This window comes from Hyposmocoma kahamanoa, unplaced genomic scaffold, assembly GCF_003589595.1.
Source record: "Hyposmocoma kahamanoa isolate Upper Pololo Valley unplaced genomic scaffold, ASM358959v1 92, whole genome shotgun sequence".
Classification (NCBI taxonomy): Eukaryota; Metazoa; Arthropoda; class Insecta; order Lepidoptera; family Cosmopterigidae; genus Hyposmocoma; species Hyposmocoma kahamanoa.
The window spans coordinates 18,139,613-18,159,002 of NW_020654748.1; positions in this window are offsets into that span (position 1 = coordinate 18,139,613).

Below are 19,390 nucleotides of genomic sequence, written 5' to 3' on the forward strand. Positions count from 1 at the left end.
CTAAATCTCAAAACAATAAAATTAATCCAATTTAAACCCTATCACAAGAAAACCTTACAAATAATTTACTATCATAAAAATATTTTATTAGAAAGCATACAATCAGCGATATTGTTGGGAGTTGAATTGGACTCTAGTATGACTTGGAAAATCCACATACAAAAACTAAACGCAAAGCTTAATACTTTTACATAATATCTATGTCAAATTAAAAGAACGACAGATCTAACACACAACATGCATACCAATTTACTATGCGTACGCACACTCGTGGCTTAAATATGGCGTGATACTATGGGGAAATAGTTCTAGCATTGCAAAAGTTTTTACTTTACAAAAACGATGTCTAAGAACCCCATTTTGTTAAATTCAAGATCTTAACACTGGCATGTATATACATCTTAGAGGCTAGTAAATTTATCACGAAAATAGTCATCTCTTCTCCCCACTGATTGGTATTAAACGCAATAATAGGAATGTACACAAATTGAAAATACCTACTTCAAAGGTACAAATATTTTCATCTGGCTCACATTGCATGGCTATATAAAAATGTATAATAAAATACCTTATGAAATTAAAAGTATAGAAAAAACTACATATTTGTAATAAACAACTAAAATAGTGCCTGGTACTAAAATGCTACTCTAATCTAGAAGAATTCTTCGATGACAAAATTTAAAATTTTAAACATGAATGGATACAAAATATTATTGTTAGCGAAATAGTTAGTAATTATTATTGATTGATAACATTAGCTACTTATTATGTTATTTATGATTTATTGAAATTTGTTTTGTGGTTTTGTGTCATATGTTTAGTTTTGTTCATCTTAAATTTTGATATTGTTTATAGAGTAAGTATCGTGTCCTCTGCTCTTCTTTACTGTGCCCTTGCAGGGTATCATATAATAAGAACTAATAAAATATGTTTGTAAGACCTTTATAAACATTATGGTGCAATGAATTGAATTGAACTGTAATGTAAAGAGAGACTTTGATTGAACGCTTGCACCGTCGGCGATACACTCAGCGGTAGGTATTTATCGCGTAACCTCGAGCGAGTGACGGAGCCCTGACAGCAGTAGGCGTGAACAGTGGGAATACTGCGTACCCACTCGGATTTTGCTACCCGCAGCGGCAGTGAATAACGTCTATATCTGAACAGGCCTTTAACCTATGTGGTGGATGGTACATATCACGGGACTAAAGATCAATTTATTGTGGTCAAAGTTGAGTAAATTGTTAGTAATTAGAGCTCACAGGCCTTTGGGAAGTCAGTTTCTTGTAGATTAAGAGCCTCCTTCATTGTAGTTAATTGTCTAGATCCTAATAATATATGACGTAACGTATTGAGTATACAGAACCAAATAAATGCCAATTTATTATAGGTAAATTTTAGTAATTTGAGTTCACAATCCTTTGGGAAATGAATTGTTATTAACTAGCCATGCGAAGGAATGTAACTATTGGAACTAAGTTTGCAAATGTCTAGTAAATCTAACGAACTCTGACGAACAAGTCGTGCGCCTGGTGGTAAGCGACACGCCTATCTGTGATAGTTGACAATGCCACTCAGAGTTTTAAAACGCAAAGATGTGAGGGGCATTGCCACTGTGCCCGTCATCCTGAGACACAAGTTGGCAAGTGCATTGTGGCTGTTCTTTCCCCAGTACTCTTATCCTTCAAAACTGGGACGCGGTAATGTTCACATTACTGTTTGGCGATAGAAATAGATAAGGCAGTATTTCCCTGGACGAACTCTGCCACAAGGAGCTCCACTGCTACTAAAATCTATTTAATTTGCTTCGCTTATAATCATCATCATCGTATTTAAGAGCCGTGCTCTTATCGGTGCAGCCTACTCCATTCTACATGATCCATCCTTGACCCTTTTGAACTGCTCACTTTGACATTAAGAGCATAGAAATTAGAAATGAAAAATACGGCTTATAAATTTTAAACATTGAAACGTACTTTTTTAAATAAACATGCACAAAAAAGGATTATTCACTCAATTTTTTTTAGTGTGACGCTTACAAAATCGTTTAGAAAAATGCTGAAGCCTATACGAGGCAAGCCTATAACGGCAAAAAACGAGAGTAGGCCAGTAAAGGATTTCAGATGTAAGTTTATTTGTAAAACACGAGTTTTATTTTTATTTATAAAATTATTATTCACATTGACGAATTCATTTGTTTAGGAAACGTAGATGGCGGGACTTGACACTTAGGACCGTTGTAAAAAATGAAATTATTGGGTATTGAACGAGCAACACTCACAATTAAAAAATTAAAAGCGTGTTTGTGTGCTTGTATTAAAAAGCAGACCTTTTAATGTGCTTTTCGTTAAACGCCCACGTCTAATGATACTGTCTGTCGCATAAGTCGAGAAGGGAATTATGGTCGGATATAAAAGACAAAGGGAGTCACCTAACTTATTAACGCGGATTCGTCTATGCAATTGTAATTAACCATATTTGTCACATCGCCGTTAACGCGGCCGTTCGCGCGTCGTCGCGCTAGTTGTTTCTAAACCAGGATCAGTCGTCATTGGCATGCGTACGGATGCGATCGGAAATTCGCAGGAAGCCAATTCGTCGAAACGTCTTTTTCGCTCTTACGTTCATGGACATAAAGCTTCTTCTCACCGGCTTAATGCGATCCTGCGTTCATAAGTGTGGTTACTCCCTAACTAATCTCCGCTTCGGTAACGACATCGTGTTATTCTCCTCTTCAGCAGCAGAGCTTGGTAAAATGATCAACCAACTTAATAACGCAAGCCTTGGGATCGGACTGAAAACGAATATGTCAAAGACCAAGACTATGTCTAACAGCACGTAATAGGTGGGAGGTATGACGGAGTATGTCTAGGAGTATCTTTCTCTTGCCCAAACAGTCTCTTTCGAACAGGCAAAACAAGTAAAAGAGGTTGTTCGACGCACAGAATTTGCCTAGAGAAGCTTTTGGTCAATGAAAGATATTGATGAAGGGAAAATTACCACTATCCCTCATCCTTACTTTACTCAAACTTTGTCTTTTACGAATCGTCATAAGTTCATCATATCTGGAAGCAAATCTATCAGACCTCTAATACACAAATCATGTACGTTGATCATAAAGACCCTAAAAGGGAACTGGGCCAGACACGTCTGCCACATATCAAACGAGCAAAGATCACCACGGAGTGGATCCCACCAAATAAAAGCGAAGACTTGGAAACGGAGTTGGCGTGACGAGAGACGCGTATACGAAATTGGCCTGTAGCGGCGTTAAATCGCGATGACTGGAGAAAGGGAAGGGAAACTTTTGTCCAACAGTGGGACAATACCCGCTACAAAATGAAAAAAATGAAAACGGTTATATAGCTCCACTGGTAAGGCTGTCGACACCTCACTTATCTCACGAGTCTCCTTCAATAAAACGGCGTCATTATTACATAAATCTGGCCATACAAGAAATAACCTCTGGTGTCTTGTCTAATTTATCATGGCTTCATAATTATATCCCACGGATACTACGGATACGAGTTTTTGTTAGTCGTAATATATATTATGTATGCTTCTTTTATAAATGTCATGTTGGAGATTGGTAGTATTACTTTTACAAAATATTGTTCGTGAATTATATACGTTTATTATGATATTTATCTACCTTGATTTTTAAGACGAGGAATATAATGCTATTCTCCTTATCATAACCAATTAATAAAATAAAATTTAATAACACCTGATTGACTATTTGATTTATCATTTTTGCTGTTGAATGGTTGGGTACCTGGAGTAGGAGCTTTTTTATTTAAGTAAATCTACAGCTTTTCTGGATTACAAATAAGCAAATTGTGTGGCATTGACTAACAAGTAAGTGCGCATTAAACAACGTTGAACATTCAATACCTAAATGAAAAAGAAACTCGACTTAACACTTTCCGTGTCATAAAATCTACCAACCTACCATAAGAGCTACAATAAACAACTACTCGTCCTCGTAAAGGATAAAAATTAAATAATTTTAAGTAACAAGTAACAAAAACATAAACAATATGTGGATATAGTTAAATAATAATAATCAATTAATAACAACCATTATTACTGACTCAGTGTTTCAGTCCATATCGCAATTTTTTTGCATACCAAATCCTTACAGATCCTTTTTGCTAGTGTTGTTAAAAAACCGTTTTTGTTTGAGGTGAAAATAAAAACAATGAAAAATAACATAAAAAGAAACCGATTTTTTGTAGAGTACGTTTTTTTCTAAAAGTATGAAAATAAGAATATTACAATACGACAATTGTATTTTTTTACTACATTTCCTCTTTTGTTGTTAATATTCTTCATAGATAAACTGATCTAAATAAATAGGCAACAATCACATTGTTGTCAATTTGTGGCGAATTCCCCAAATTGCGGGGAATTTCAACTCGATTGGGCATTTAGTGAGATTGACACTATGTGGGGAAAATGCGGGGAGTCTAACATTTTACCTTTTTTTTTAAATCTATCGATTGCTGTTGCATCGCTACTTTGATGATTACTGATAAAAACACTACTTATTTATTTATCTAAGAGCGATATCAATATTTTTTTCGATATCGCACCTAGCCCTTATTGCGCTTCAGGGAACAGACAGAACAGGGAAGATGATTTCTCCGTACCATCAGTTTGGGATCCTGTATTTCCTCTGATGAAAAATCCCTAACGGACATAAGACTGCAGTACTAAATTATATGTTTTAATTTATTCTAATTTCTATTAAAATTAATAATAAATTGAACTTAATAAAAATTCATTCAATAAAATAATTTTTAAAACGTAATGCAGCGTAAATTGGAATGTTTCTATGTAAAATTAAAAATAAGTTATCGTAGCGCTGGTGAGCGGAGGGGGTGCGTAGAAAATTGAGATGCAGACGGAAAGTGCGCAAGGCGTATATTAGATACAAGCAAAACAAAAAGTTATGCGGCTAGGGACCCAACAATGCGTCTCACGTGCGTGAAAGCGCAAGTTAAGTGCCGAAGCTTAAGCAGGATAGCAGAGTAAGGACCGAAACGTCTCAATAACTTGAGTGCCGTTCAGTGCCATACAATTGCTATAGCGGTAGAGAGCATTTATGGTAAATATCCATAATACAAAACATAAGAGATGACTTATACTATTGGAGTTAACAAAACGATAGCGCGTTTTAGAAAACAACTAGTGGCATCTAGCGGTAGCGTGATGGAACTAATGGCGTGTTAAAGTTGTGGTTATTACAGCCTCCCCCTCTGTCCCTGATAGGCGTCCCGACGAAGAGACAGAAAGGGATTGTTGAATGGTTTTATTCGGCCGGCCCCGACCGCGTATCTTAAACAGTATTGTCGCTGGTTGAAGTGCCGTTTTCTTAAGTCGCCCCCGTTTTCGTAACACTTGTATTGGATGTCATCAATCCTTATATCACCTCTGAAGGGTATCAGTGCAGACGAGTACAAATCAATATTCTCGGTTGTGGTGTAGTTGCATTCTGATTGGGTGAGAGGTCTATTAGCACACTCCACAGGGTGCTCATCTTCTCCTTCTCCCTGGACCAAGACCGCTTCAAGAGTGTAATTGCTCGCATCAGTCTTGAGAACATAGGGCTTCGATTCGTCGGCTTACCTCAGAATTGGAGCAGTTGTCAGCAATCTTTTCAATTCACAATATGCTACATCTTGTTCATTGCTCCATGGCCATTTCACGTTCTTCTTAAAAGCGTGAACGGCGGCTATTAAAGCTTAAACAACGTCCGTGCTCTTCTCATCGTCGTGCGAAGTTTTGCACGAGGCGAGGGTGCTGTCACGCTGGCTCCCAATTGTTGCTAGGATACGGCTGAAGTGGAACTGGTCTTCGCTGAGATTCATTTTGTGTCGTCTCGTCGTTGTGGTCTTCAATTTGCACGTAGTCCTCCATACAGACCGCGTTACAAAATTTTCAGATTCTGTGTGGCCCTCGTTGGTCGCCAGATTGTGGCGCTGGTGAGCGGAGGGGGTGCGTAGAAAATTGAGACGCAGACGGAAAGTGCGCAAGGCGTATATTAAATAAAAACAAAACAAGTATAGTGAAAAAAATAGGGTGGTTTGCATTAATATTAGACATAACTGGTTGATGACTGTACCACCTCAGTCAACCGTGACCATGGGACCTGTAAAGGGCCCGAAACGTCGGTTTGTTTGAAAAAACAAATACACTCGATTTAAATCCGAAAAAATACTTTCATTTCCTACATTTATTCAAATTAAAAAAGTGTAATCGATATTGTATATGGATGCTGATAAGCAATAACGTGTCAATCAACAGGATCGCAGTTTTGCGAAAATGGCACCTAATGACTTTTCATTGTTTTTGATAGTTAGTACTAAAATTTGTTGTTAAAACTTGTTGGGGAATTATAGTAATAAATCACAACAATTCATCATTCCTGAGGCGAATACAGCAAAGTTTTCATATTACATAAAATTTTAGAACAAACGTAACGAAACAATCTTTATATGTCATTTTAGCAAAACTATGATCATGTTGATTGACATGTTATTGCTTATCAGCATCCATATAATTTAACTCTATCTTAAAAGCGATAGACAAACAAATGTTATTTGAATTTGAATCTAAATAATACAGAATGAATTTGAAGAGTTTGTACTTTGTAGTATTTTTAATTAGTCCATATAAAATGAAATGAGAGATAGTATCTTCAATACGTTCCAGATTAGTTTTGTAGCACAGTAAACTCATTACTGAACTATTTTCCCACAAAGCTTGTGATTACAACAGCCTGGGGCCTTATGGAGTTCCTACAACAACATTTTATACTGGTAGTTAGTTGCGAGTAGGAACGAGGGGACGATATAACAACAACGCTAAAACCAATATCGTCATAAAATGAAAGGCTCGCTTTTTCAAATTTCGCGCTATGCTCCTCGCTTCTCACGAGGCAATTTTTTTTAATTTTCGATAGAAGACACTAGTGGCAATACGACTATTGTCGCCTACCAACATTATCTGGGTAGTGACATGGCTCTCAATCACGCTAGTGTAGACTCTGTAATAAGCAAGAATATCACCAAAATAAAAAAAAGTAGGAAGATACCGTCAGTTAAACTTTTATTGCAAAAAGTTATCAAAATATATAATTTGAATTTATTATTAATTTTATTACTTACTACAGGGAATGGTGGAAAGCAGAGTTCAGAGGATTTTTTTTTATAATATCAAGTGACAGGACGAACACGTCGTGCGCCTGATGGTAAGCTACACGCCTGTCCATAACAGTTGCAGTACCACTTTAAATGGTAAAGATCTGTGGGGCACTGCCACTGATTACTGACCACGCCCGTCACCCTGAGAGATAAGTTGACAAGCACCCTTACCCTTCTAAATCGGAACACAGTAATGCTAACATTACTGCTTGGCGGGAATAGGTAAGGTGGCAAAACTTCCTTGAACGAACTCTTTCACAAGCTCACTGCTGCTAATACTTTATATAATTAATAATATAGATAGAAGATTATTCTTAGTGCGATAGGTTATACCAATTAATCATTTTTCAAGTCTGGTTTCCAGCTGGGTATCTACCCCCGTCCTCCGTCTGACATTCGTCCGAAACAATTACAGTCAAATAAGCAATACTCGACGATATCAAACGACTATGTCAAGTATGAAGCTCCATTCGCATCACGCGTCTTTTTATTTGTTTGAGTCACTGACCTACCAATGTTTGAGTTTATATATTTGACAGTAATTGTTTCTGACTAATGTCGGACTGAGTACGGAAGTAGACCCCCAGACGTGGAAAGTGAGTAATCTGTCAACGTGAAAAGAAAGTGTCTTATAAAGTAGTACTTAAGAGATTTTAGAATTTTTTTTTGAGTAACCTATAAAAGTATTTCACCCAGTTTCGCGCCTTTACAGCTACCAGCCCTGGCTAGAGATCGCTTCGCTATTCACTGTAATTAAATGTTTTATTGAATGTTATGGTGGTGAAACATTCTAACGTTCAGTAAAACACTTGATTGTGTAGAGAGTTTAAAATTTTATACTCCTTATATCATACATAATTACAAGTTCTCTTCAAAAATCATTATTCAGGTAAAGGATTGTTGATGATGTATGCATTTCTCTTGCAAATATTATATTGATTTTCATGCATAATGTATGCGAATGCTAATTGTCTTGATTACGAGCTGACATTACATTTGAAATCAATGTTGACTGCTTGTTTGCTTATAGAATAAATTGTAAATACGTATGTCTACTTTGTGTTTATATTTGTATTTGACAGAGTGTTTAGAAGACGCATGTTCGCTTATTTTGTACTTGTAGTAACATCCACATCGCCTAAAGGTAAGAAATAGATTGGATCCGACAAATCGAACGAATGTGATGTGATTTTTAGTAGCAGTATTAAATTAGTAATGAAAGAGTTCGTCCAGGATAGTACTACCATCTTACCTATTTCGGCCGCCAAACGTAATTACTGCGTAAGAGTGCTGGTGAAATTCCAGGTACGTGGGTCTTGTGAACTTAGGTCTCAGGGTGACGGGCACTGTGACAGTGTCCCTCAGACCTTTGCGATTTAAAACTCGGAGTGGCACTACAACTGCTATGAACAGGCATGTCACTTACTACCGGGCACACTGCTTGTTCATTGCGTCTTGGTCGTTTGGTATTATAGAAAGAAAATATGTAAATTATGAGCAATTCTGGAAAATGCTTATAATTAAAATATCGATGCCTTACTTTCTCAAACTCGTATCTTTTAAAGACTGATTATTCAGAAGATGGCAAAACTTTATATTTATTTTAACGTTCTTTCAAGGGTGTTAATTTGGATGATAAATCCAGTGTGTAAATATGAAGGATATGTGATGTGAAATTAGCCTGCAAAATTTGTATTCATACATACATATACAGTCCATTTTTTGCATTTCAGTAACTTTGTGCTTTAAAATACGAGCTTAAGAAAGTAAGGCGACGATACATAAGAATTCGTGATAGTTAGTTGATTATTTCGACGGCTTCAGTGGCTCACCGGTTAGCACTCTGTCGATACTAGTCGTGGAGGTCACGAGTTTCATTTCCGTTAGGATTAATTTGGGAAATGACTTTTTCTAATTTGGTTATGGTCTGAGTGTTCCGGGTAGAACCCTCGGAGTTTATTTCGATGTTTTGGTGCTCATAGTAGAGGGCACCTTATTATTACTATTCCAGACTATTCCGTGCACTTTTAATGACGAAGAGTATCATCAAAGCGAAACTAGAGAGCATTCTAAGTACTCTTTTCTGAGGATTATTACGTTAAGGATAATTAAACGACTGCTCATCTGGGTTCGTTTAGTTAATTGGAATGGCCAAGCTTCAATATAGTTTATTTAAAAATAAATACACATAAAAAAGTGAAAAAGTAGGACTGGATGCTAGCTAGCAATGGATTTATCCTTAATGGATTGAAAAGGCTTAAATACAACCAGTTTGAATTCGAATTTCCTTCGTCTGAAAGTTTAGTGTATCGAGTAATTGCATATAAAAAAATTAAATGTGAATTTATACATAATATCATTAAGTATCTAGTGGTTTTAATTTTTTGTAAAATTTATAGGTATTACTATTAAGTTACGAGGCAAAATATGTTTAACAAGCGTATGTTCTTATTGTATGCTCTCTTCCATACAAGCATTAATTATGAAATAATTATTAAAATGTATTTCAACTTTGAAAATTTCCAATTATTTAATATATTTTTTGGATATACAGATATATTACATACGTAATTAATACTATCCGCTCACGCGATACATGCAGCCGTAGAGGTGCCGCACACCTAGAGGTGCCGGTGATGATTTTATACCGATTTATTGGATATCGAAGTTACAACAGGTAAAAGAACTAATATTAATTGCTATTTCGGTAACTACTCTAGCAAACCATAAAGTTTTTAATGCCTGGGTCTGTCATTTAAAAAAAATAAACAACTTCAAAAATACGTCACGACAATCGTGTGTGTTATTGTTTGGACTGGTGATTTCGGTGTTTATTTATTGAAAACATACCGTAAGTAGCGTTTTTTAAGTTTATCCTGAATATAAATGTTTATAAACTATAATTTAAGGAGTAATTTCGTGGTAAACGTTAGAACCACTCAAACGGAATATTATCATATTTATCCAAGTACACCAAAAATTTCATTAGTGCTTTTTAAGTGCAGGCTTTGCGGTGTATTACTGTATTGTATTTGAGATGTTTTTGTTGCTAGTAGGTACGGAGGGTATTTATTTAGCAATGCAGAATAATAAGTTTTATTTATAAAAACTTGTATTTAAACAGAATTCTTTTCTAATTTGCGAAACCAAATAGCCGCCATTTTGCGGTTGGAGGAGCGCGTCGCGTGAGCCGCTAAAAAGCTGCATGATGAATTGCCTAATATATACAATATATGTGGGATGTCCTTAGAGGATGGAAAAAAAATAAAGGAAAAGAGCTGCCCTAACTACAGAATCAACGTGCATATAACCCAAATTTGAAAGTTACAAATGGCGGATTTCTTTAGTGTTGTACCATAAACTATCGATAAGTTATTATCGACATGCAAATGCTTGAATGTTGAAACTGTTTTTTTTTTGTTTCTTTAGTTTACTGTAACCAAAGTATGCCTAAACAAACACAAGTCTAATAATTATTACAAATGTCAACACACATTTTTAAACTTTAAAAAAAAATATTTTCAAGATTACAACTGGTAACTTATTTAGTAAAAGTCACCAAACTGCTGTGTAGTTTGTTGGCGATATGCGCATTCTTACTTAATTATACCTATTTTACTGGTGTATAACATTACATAGTATTAATTGTACTTACTAAATAAAATATAATAATTACTTTAAGAGGTTTTTTTACTACATTTTAGTACATATTTACATAACGTCTTTTCAAATACAAGTCTATTCAGGTTTCTGCGGATTCCAGTATTCCCGTTAGTTCCCGGGCTTTCTTAAACAAATGAATCTATCAAGCAATTTTAACACAGAAATAATGGAAGTAGTTGTAAAAATCAATTATCGGAAATCAACAATTATCATGTACTAGCTTTTCCCATGACTTCGTCCGCGTACAATTTTTATATAAATGAAAAATATCCAAGTATGAACCAAATCGCACCACGCGTTAAAAAGTTACCATACAAATTTCATTACCCCATTTCGCCGCATTTTTGAAAACTGTCATGCCATCTTTTTTGCTATTTTTATTGTAAAATATTTATGCAATTTTCATTCTTTCTTCATTTTTTCATTTGTAGGAAAACTTGAAATAATAATAAAACAATAAAAACCTCGTAGTGAATTGTTTTAATAACAGAATATCGATAATATGTATGCTTACAAGATCAACACTATCTCAAAATAATCGTTAACAACAATCATCAAAATATACAAACAAACAGGCAATCTAAAGTAACAAAAGCAAAATTTGGCAAGATTTATAAATAAACTACTTAAATAAGTCTAATTTCATGAAATATTTGGGCTATTGTGTAATTTATAGACAAAAAATAACACATACCTGTAACATTCGATTGATTTGCACTTTTTCTAAAGCCACATCCCTTAACGTTGCAGCGTCGCATTTTTATCAATACCTAATTATTCTCACTGTCAATATTTTTGTCCAATTTAATTATAATACATGCGAATAATTCAATAGTACGTTTGGAAAATATTTGTTTTGACATTTGATGTACTTCCCTTTGACAATCTCATGTACTGCGAAATGAACACGGTTGACATTTAAGATGACGTTACGTATTTTCGATTCCCGTGTTTGACATAGACCAATGTAATGCTATTTCTTTTGGCTTAAGACGGCACGTAATAGTTAAACAAAGACAATAACATGTTTATGTTTTCGACGTCGAAATGCATCATATACATATAACGTCTGATTTATATATGTCAACGTAACATATCCTTTAGTTTCCATAGTCTAAGGGGAAGTCACCCTGAGACATAAGTTGACAAGTCCCATGTGACACATTGAAAGCAAGTGATGAAAGAAGAAGCGCTGAAAAGTAGAAATAGCAACAGTGAAATTGTACCAGTAACTAGCAAAAGAAAGAAGCAAAGTTGCTTCGCAGCAATTCGGCCAAGGCCGAATAACCTACTAACCTCAAGTTCCGCTTAATGCACATCGAAATACGTAGTCACGTTAACACTATTTCCGTTACACTCTGATGTAGGGTCCTTGTTAACGTACGACGATTCCAATTGCGCGTGTTATGGCAAACACTCCAAGATTATCGTACATCAGTAGTCGTTTATTTTGGCTATTACCAAATTTGGTTAGTAATATCGTGGCTATTTCTTTCGGTGACACTTTTTTACATCATTGTTTCATTGATGCCTATCCTTCATTTATAGGGTTGTCTCACAATTCTTATCTCTTAAAAATTAAATTTTTAAGAAATAAGAATTAAATGTAACATTTTTTCCTCAATATTTTATAGGATTAGCTGGCATACCTCGATATTATTCTGATTATCCTGATGCTTATACTCCATGAAATAGAATTTGTTCTCCAAAGAAGAACCTAAGAATCTAAGTTCTTATATTTTCAAATTAGCAATTATACTTATTCTTATTATTGTTTGAGAATGTATAAGCAATCAACGAAATATTTAATTTCCTTTAAATATATCATCTTCTATTGAATGATATCAAGATCTTCCCTCTGCTGAACATTCACATAATGAAATTTTAAGTAATTTCTTGTATGGCAGATTATATGTAATGGATTTTATAATAGGATTATCCTTTTTTTTTTAGAAATGGCAACTTAATCTAATTTTGATTTTCGAAACGGAGCTTCTCATATAAAAGAACAATTTTAGTTTTTCATGATTACACATTTATTTCTTATTTTAATTATAAACTCTATTCTAGTAGGATATTTAATATTAAATTTATTTTTTATGAATATATCAATCGATTTCATTTAATGTGAACTTTACCAGCTTTTATTATTTTAATTTTTATTACCCTTCCATCCGTGCGACTACTTTACTTATAAGAAGAACCTAATAACCCATTAATTACCTGGTCATCAATAATATTGAAGTTATGAATATTCAGATTTTAATAATAATATTGCATTTGATGCTTACATAATTCACTCTAATGAAATAATTTCCGCATAATATTCGTTTATTATCGTTGCCTATATACGTTATAGGAAATCGAATTATTTTACCTATCAAATTCGAATTTTAATTACAGCAACAGCTATTCCTTCTTTAAGTGTAAAAGTAGATGCAAGATTTTTATTAACCTAGTTCGGAGTTTTTTATGGTCTATGTTCAGAAAATTGTGGAGCAAATCAATAGCTTTATACTTATTGTACTTGAAAGTATTTTAATTAAAAATATTATTAACTGAATCAATCATTATACCGTTACTCTAAAAGTACTCTTGCCAAGTTTAGGCATTTAATGGCATTAATCAACAATATTGCAATGAAATTCTTCGATTTTATTATTATAAAGATTCTAATTGCACATTATCGCAGAGGACTCTGCGATAATGTGCAATTAGAATCTTTAGGAAGTAAGAGATTGTCTGATTGAGTATGAGTCACAAGGCCGATTGTATTATACTAGTCACGCAAATGTTAGGCAACAAGTCAGATTGTATGGCAGTTTTTCTTTACTCTGTTTACATGGCTATTTGTTCGTAGATAAAGGTTTGAAAGTTTAAATCCGTGGATAGCAATCGATTTTCATACTTATTTTGCCGGCTCAGGCAAGATAAGAGTTGCATGCTCCATAAAAAAAAACTTTGTCGGTTCGTTTTTTGAAAGCAATGCAAACATTTCTAAGCATGTTTTATTTATTTTTTTCTATTTATTTAGGACAACCACCCAACTTAATACATTCAATTATGATTATACAATTCAAATGGAGTAGTGCCAAAGTGTTGACTCAATTAAAGGTTGCCACAACATCTTTATTTAATTGGAGAGGCAAATAAAATAGGAAGCAAATAAAGTAATTTCACATAAAAATAATTTAATATCAATTCAATAAAAAATTAAATACAATGAGTACCGACTTCTCTAGCCGGGCCTGATAGCTGTAAAGGTATCTAACTGGGTGACAAAATATCATTGATTTCTCATAGATGGCACTACGGCTAAAAAGTCGTTGAAAAAACAAAATACAAAGATACGACGCAACTACATAGAATAATTCGTGAGGTCCGCTGGTTGGTTCCCCGGCTTAGTTGGTATAGCATGTGGCACGGTATGCTGGAAAATGTCGGTCCGAATCCGGACGGAACGAAGGAATTTTTTCTGAGTGTTCGATCTTTGTATTAATAATTATAACAAACTAGTGGAGTAATTTCACAAACAATACTTGAATATCAATTCAATTAAAATTTTAAATACAGTGAATAGCGACATCTCTCGCCAGGGCCGGTAGCTGTAAGGTATCTAACTGAGTGATAAAACTTTCATAGATTTCTCATAGATGGCGCTACGACTACGACTAAAACGAAAAAGTCTACGACTACGACGGAAAAGTCGTTGAAAAACACACACAATTTACTAAGTTTGACAGAATTACGAATTACTTTTTTTTGTGGGAAAGTTTAATTTCAAAATCAAGTCAAAATTCGAACTTTAAATAGGTTCGTCTGTTGATTCTAAAATTATTCGTACATCCAATTTTTTAGCACGCTGTATAATAAATATACAGCGTGCTAACAAATTATAATAAAAATATATACGTAATATAATATTATATCAACAGTCACATTATTTCTCCTTAAAGGAGTCATCACACCGAATGGCATTAAGCCGGTCAGAAAAAACTTTATATCTACGTAATAAGAGCAAAAAGATTCGCGTCTCAGGCTACGCTCTCTCCTCTGACGCTAACATAACATACAACATACAACGTCTGTTTCACTCTTATTACAGACATTTGCTATCTTCATCGCATATTGCATAGACACAAAGCTTTTTATGGCCGGATATGTGTGGAAACTCCCTTACGTGAATTCTAATTTCATGCTGAATGAAAATGTGCCAGACATTTATTTGTTCACAAGGTTACTATGAATCTTCGTAGGTGTTCCAGCAATTAGAATTAACTCATAAGAGGTCTAAACTTTCCGCTCACGCGATACATGCAGCCGTAGACGCATACCACACATAGAGGTGCCGATGATGATTTTATACCGATTTATCGGATATCGAAGTTATAACAGGTAAAAGAACTAATACTAATTGCTATTTCGGTAACTACTCTAGCAAACCATAAAGCCTGAGTCTGTCATTTAAAAAAAATAAACAACTTCAAAAATACGTCACGACAATCGTGTGTGTTATTGTTTAGGCTGGTGATTTCGGTGTTTATTTATTGAAAACATACCGTAAGTAGCGTTTTTTAAGTTTACCCTGAAAATAAATGTTTATAAACTATACTTTAAGGAGTAATTTCATGGTAAACGTTAGAACCACTCAAACGGAATATTATCGTATTTATCCAAGTACACCAAAAATTTCATTAGTGCTTTTTAAGTGCAGGATTTGCGGTGTATTACTGCAATTTATTTGAGATGTTTTTGTTTGTAGTGCGGAGGGTATTTATTTAGCAATGCAGAATAATAATTTTTATTTATAAAAACTTGTATTTAAACTGAATCCTTTTCTAATTTGCGAAACCAAATAGCCGCCATTTTGCGGCAGGAGGAGCGCATCGCGTGAGCAGATATCTTCACCGTTATGGAAATCCTTGTAGCATATTGTTTTTAATAGTGGGCTATCTTCAAACAAGCCAGCTATAATGTTTTTCTTGTCCAATGGTACAATGGCAGTTAAAGCTCATTTACGAAGACATAATGCCACAATATGAAATTTAATTATAGGTGAGAGTTCCAGCTCAATATCTGTCGACCTTCATGAAGGATAAATTTTGGCCGAAGGGTATCATGTATCGACGCTTCTGAGGCCGGCTACCGAATACCCACGTTGCGTTACACGTGGCACAAAATACGTGTAAATAAATAATAATTAGCCATTAGTGTTTTATTTTAATATCGTGTAAGTTAGATTATAAGTAAATAAAGTTAATAAATAAATAAATTTTAAAAATAACAAGTTCTGTATTAGTTAACGTGACGTGTGTGTAACATTTAAACAGAATTAAATCAACTTTATAAAAATTTACGTTTACTATATGCCAGGAGATCAAGCTCAGCATACACTGTATAAAGCAATTATTATGCGCATGCACAGCGCTGATTTTCAGCTTGTCCTCGCTCTTGGGGTTACCAAAGATATGAAACACACGCACAAATACTTAAACTAAAATGAATACAATTTTTTTTTTATTCGGTTTACAAAACTGGACACAATTCAGATATAAACTACAAGTATTTCATTTATAGTATAATGACACGATAAGAATGTGTCCTACTTGGTGTGAAAACAACACGCAAAACAGGCCAAAATAACTGTATAACTATCAAAATATTAAATAAGTGACAGTAACTCTAAATTTCAAGTATTTTAAGAAAACCCAACAAAGTCAGTCGTGTAGTTAACATAATAGACACTTTCTAATTGAGTTCCTAGCTGAGACAACAGAACCAGAGAAAATATCGAAATCAAAACGGAAGCCATTGTACTCGTAAGAAGAACACATGCGATACAGTGGACAGTGATGACCGAGGTCAGTTGTACAAATAGGGAGCAAAAATGTTTTGCGATTTTGCAGGCGACTGCCAGGACGGGAGACAGAGAAACGTAAACGATGCAGGATGTCAGGTGCAGCTATAATACTGTAGACTAGGCTGTACTCTTTGAGTAGAATTGCTGGCTGAACATTTTTTCTTTTTTTATTTTCCTGTACATGCAGACTTGGAAGGAAGGGAGGAGAGGATACACCATCAAATAGATAACATTTACTTTTGTTTTTCTTATATATTTTTTTAATTTGATAGATATATTATCCTGTATGTGCGAATAGTTCCTGCTCATCCCTCCAGTTGATCAAGGACTGTCTGCATTCTGGGAAAATATATTTATTTAATTAATTAGACGTCTTTCATATGGGATATATCCCCATCCCATATGTATGTTAGGACATGTAGTTAGGATATGTTGTTAGCGTTATATGTGGGTTGGTTCTTGTTTGTTTAAAGATGGTAAGTGAAGCTGATGGAACGTGATAGCTGCAAAATGAGGACTAAGGCAGCTGGGAGATCAATAGTGATGTAACCCAGTAATCGTCCGATGGATGTTCAAGCCTGTGTCGTCGTTGTGGCAGCATGCACATTGGAGATAGCTTAGGTTTAGGGAGTTTAGGGAAATAGTTTTGTAGCAATGTTTAGAAGTTTGATAGGGTCGTTCAGCCAGTTTAGGGTCGCTAAAATAAAGTGTTAGGGTTTAGTCAGGTTCCCTAATTAGATAGGATAGCTAACTAGTGAAAATATTTTGATTTGTTTGTTTAGGATGTGGTCATGGTCTGTCCTTTTAGATAGGTTTTTGGCAGACCAAAGCCATAGCCTCCTCGGTGGTTTACTTGTTGGTAAGTTGATAGCTTCCGAGCAGTGTGTGGCTAGCCTGTAGTAAAGGCTGATCACCGATGTAAGATGCCTATCATAGGTAGAGCACCAGCTAGGGATATTCACCCCTTCAGCTGTGAGGAAGAGGGATGTAGACTAGGCTGTACTCTTTGAGTAGAATTGCTGGCTGAACATAGGTAATGATTATAGTTTTGTATTTGGAACGCTAAGAAAATAAGGGAAGAGCTTGACATACAATATTAATTAAAGATGATTGATTTGTAACCAAAAGTATAAAAATATGTAAAAATGGTAAAATAAACCAAAGTTTTAAGATGATCCCGGTTTTATATTATTAGAAGTACCTCTCGCACTGCATCTGAGCTACAGCCCTCTATTATAATACCATGAATAATTTTGAATAAAAACATTACATCATGAGCTTTACGGTGCATTTGCAATGAGAACATGTTAAAGTGAGAGAGACGTGACTCGTACGAGAAAAGCTGTTTACATTTAAAATTATTGTATGTTAAATGATAGAGCAAACGTTTTTGTTATATTTTATTTTATTCCCGGACAAATATGAGAGACGACTGAAAAGTAATCTGCAACGATATCTATCTATGGTTACTTTTTTTCAGTATTAAATTATATAGGAAATGTAAACAGAAAATTCAGATATTTATTATAAAGAGAATTAAAAGTAAAAAGGACTCTAAAAAAAGTTGTTGCTAATGTTTAACATTTTGTTTTTTTCTTTCGCCGTTTTGTCCGTGTAAAGCGAAACGTAATAAATAGAAGAATGGGCTAATTTTGAAAAAAAAAATAAACAAGGAATGCGTCGCGATAATAGCCAGTATTATTTTTGAATTTGAAATAGTTTTAAGAGATTACTTTCAACCGCCCCTCGTATTTGTATGGCCTACATTTATTTCTCTCGTGTGTTTGGGTGTAACTTGTGATTGTCTATGCGTGTGTCCATGGTGTGGAGCTATTAAAAAAACTATAACTAATAGATTACCACTATTTTAATGTTCAACATCAGCTTACACGCATGTCTGTAGTAGCAGTAGGGCTACTAGTGAAAGTGTTCTTCCAGGGAAGTGCCTTACCTATTTCTGCCGCCAAGCAGTAATGTGAGCATTACCAGCGTTCTAGTTTTGAAGGGACGGTGTTAGTCGACTTATAGGCACATGGGACTTGTCAACTTATGTCTCAGGGCGACAGGCGTAGTGATTGCGCCACTAAGATCTTTTGCTATTTAAAGTTCGAGGGGTACTACAACTGTTATGGACAGGCGTGTCGCTTACCATCAGGCGTACGACTGGTTCATGCGTCACTTGGCAATTAAAAAGAGTGCACTGTTGGACATAAACCTCCCCCTGAGCACGCCATCCGGGTTACCTATCAGTAGTGCGAAATGACATTCGAATTTTCATAACCTCGAAAGTAATTTTCAGAGGAAAATGTTTTTTTCTTTTAAATCTAACATAATCTAACCGAACCTAATCGTGTCTTTGCGATAAATATCCAACATATCCTGAAAGAACAACGGTTTCGTTATAATTCGGTTTTTACGTCCATTTTGCCGAAAGGCCTCCTACACTACGCTTGCTTTAACATGGTTGCCTCTCTACAGTCAGCCATCAGTGCTCCTGCAAATATATCCAGCTCACTGTCACTTAAGCTTATTGATTTGCGAGCTATATCGGTCACTTTGTTCTCTGACGTATGACTTCATTAGAAATTCGATTCATCAAATAATCCCCAAGCGTATCTCGCTCGATTGCACGCTGAGTGATTTTGAATTTGTGGTTGAG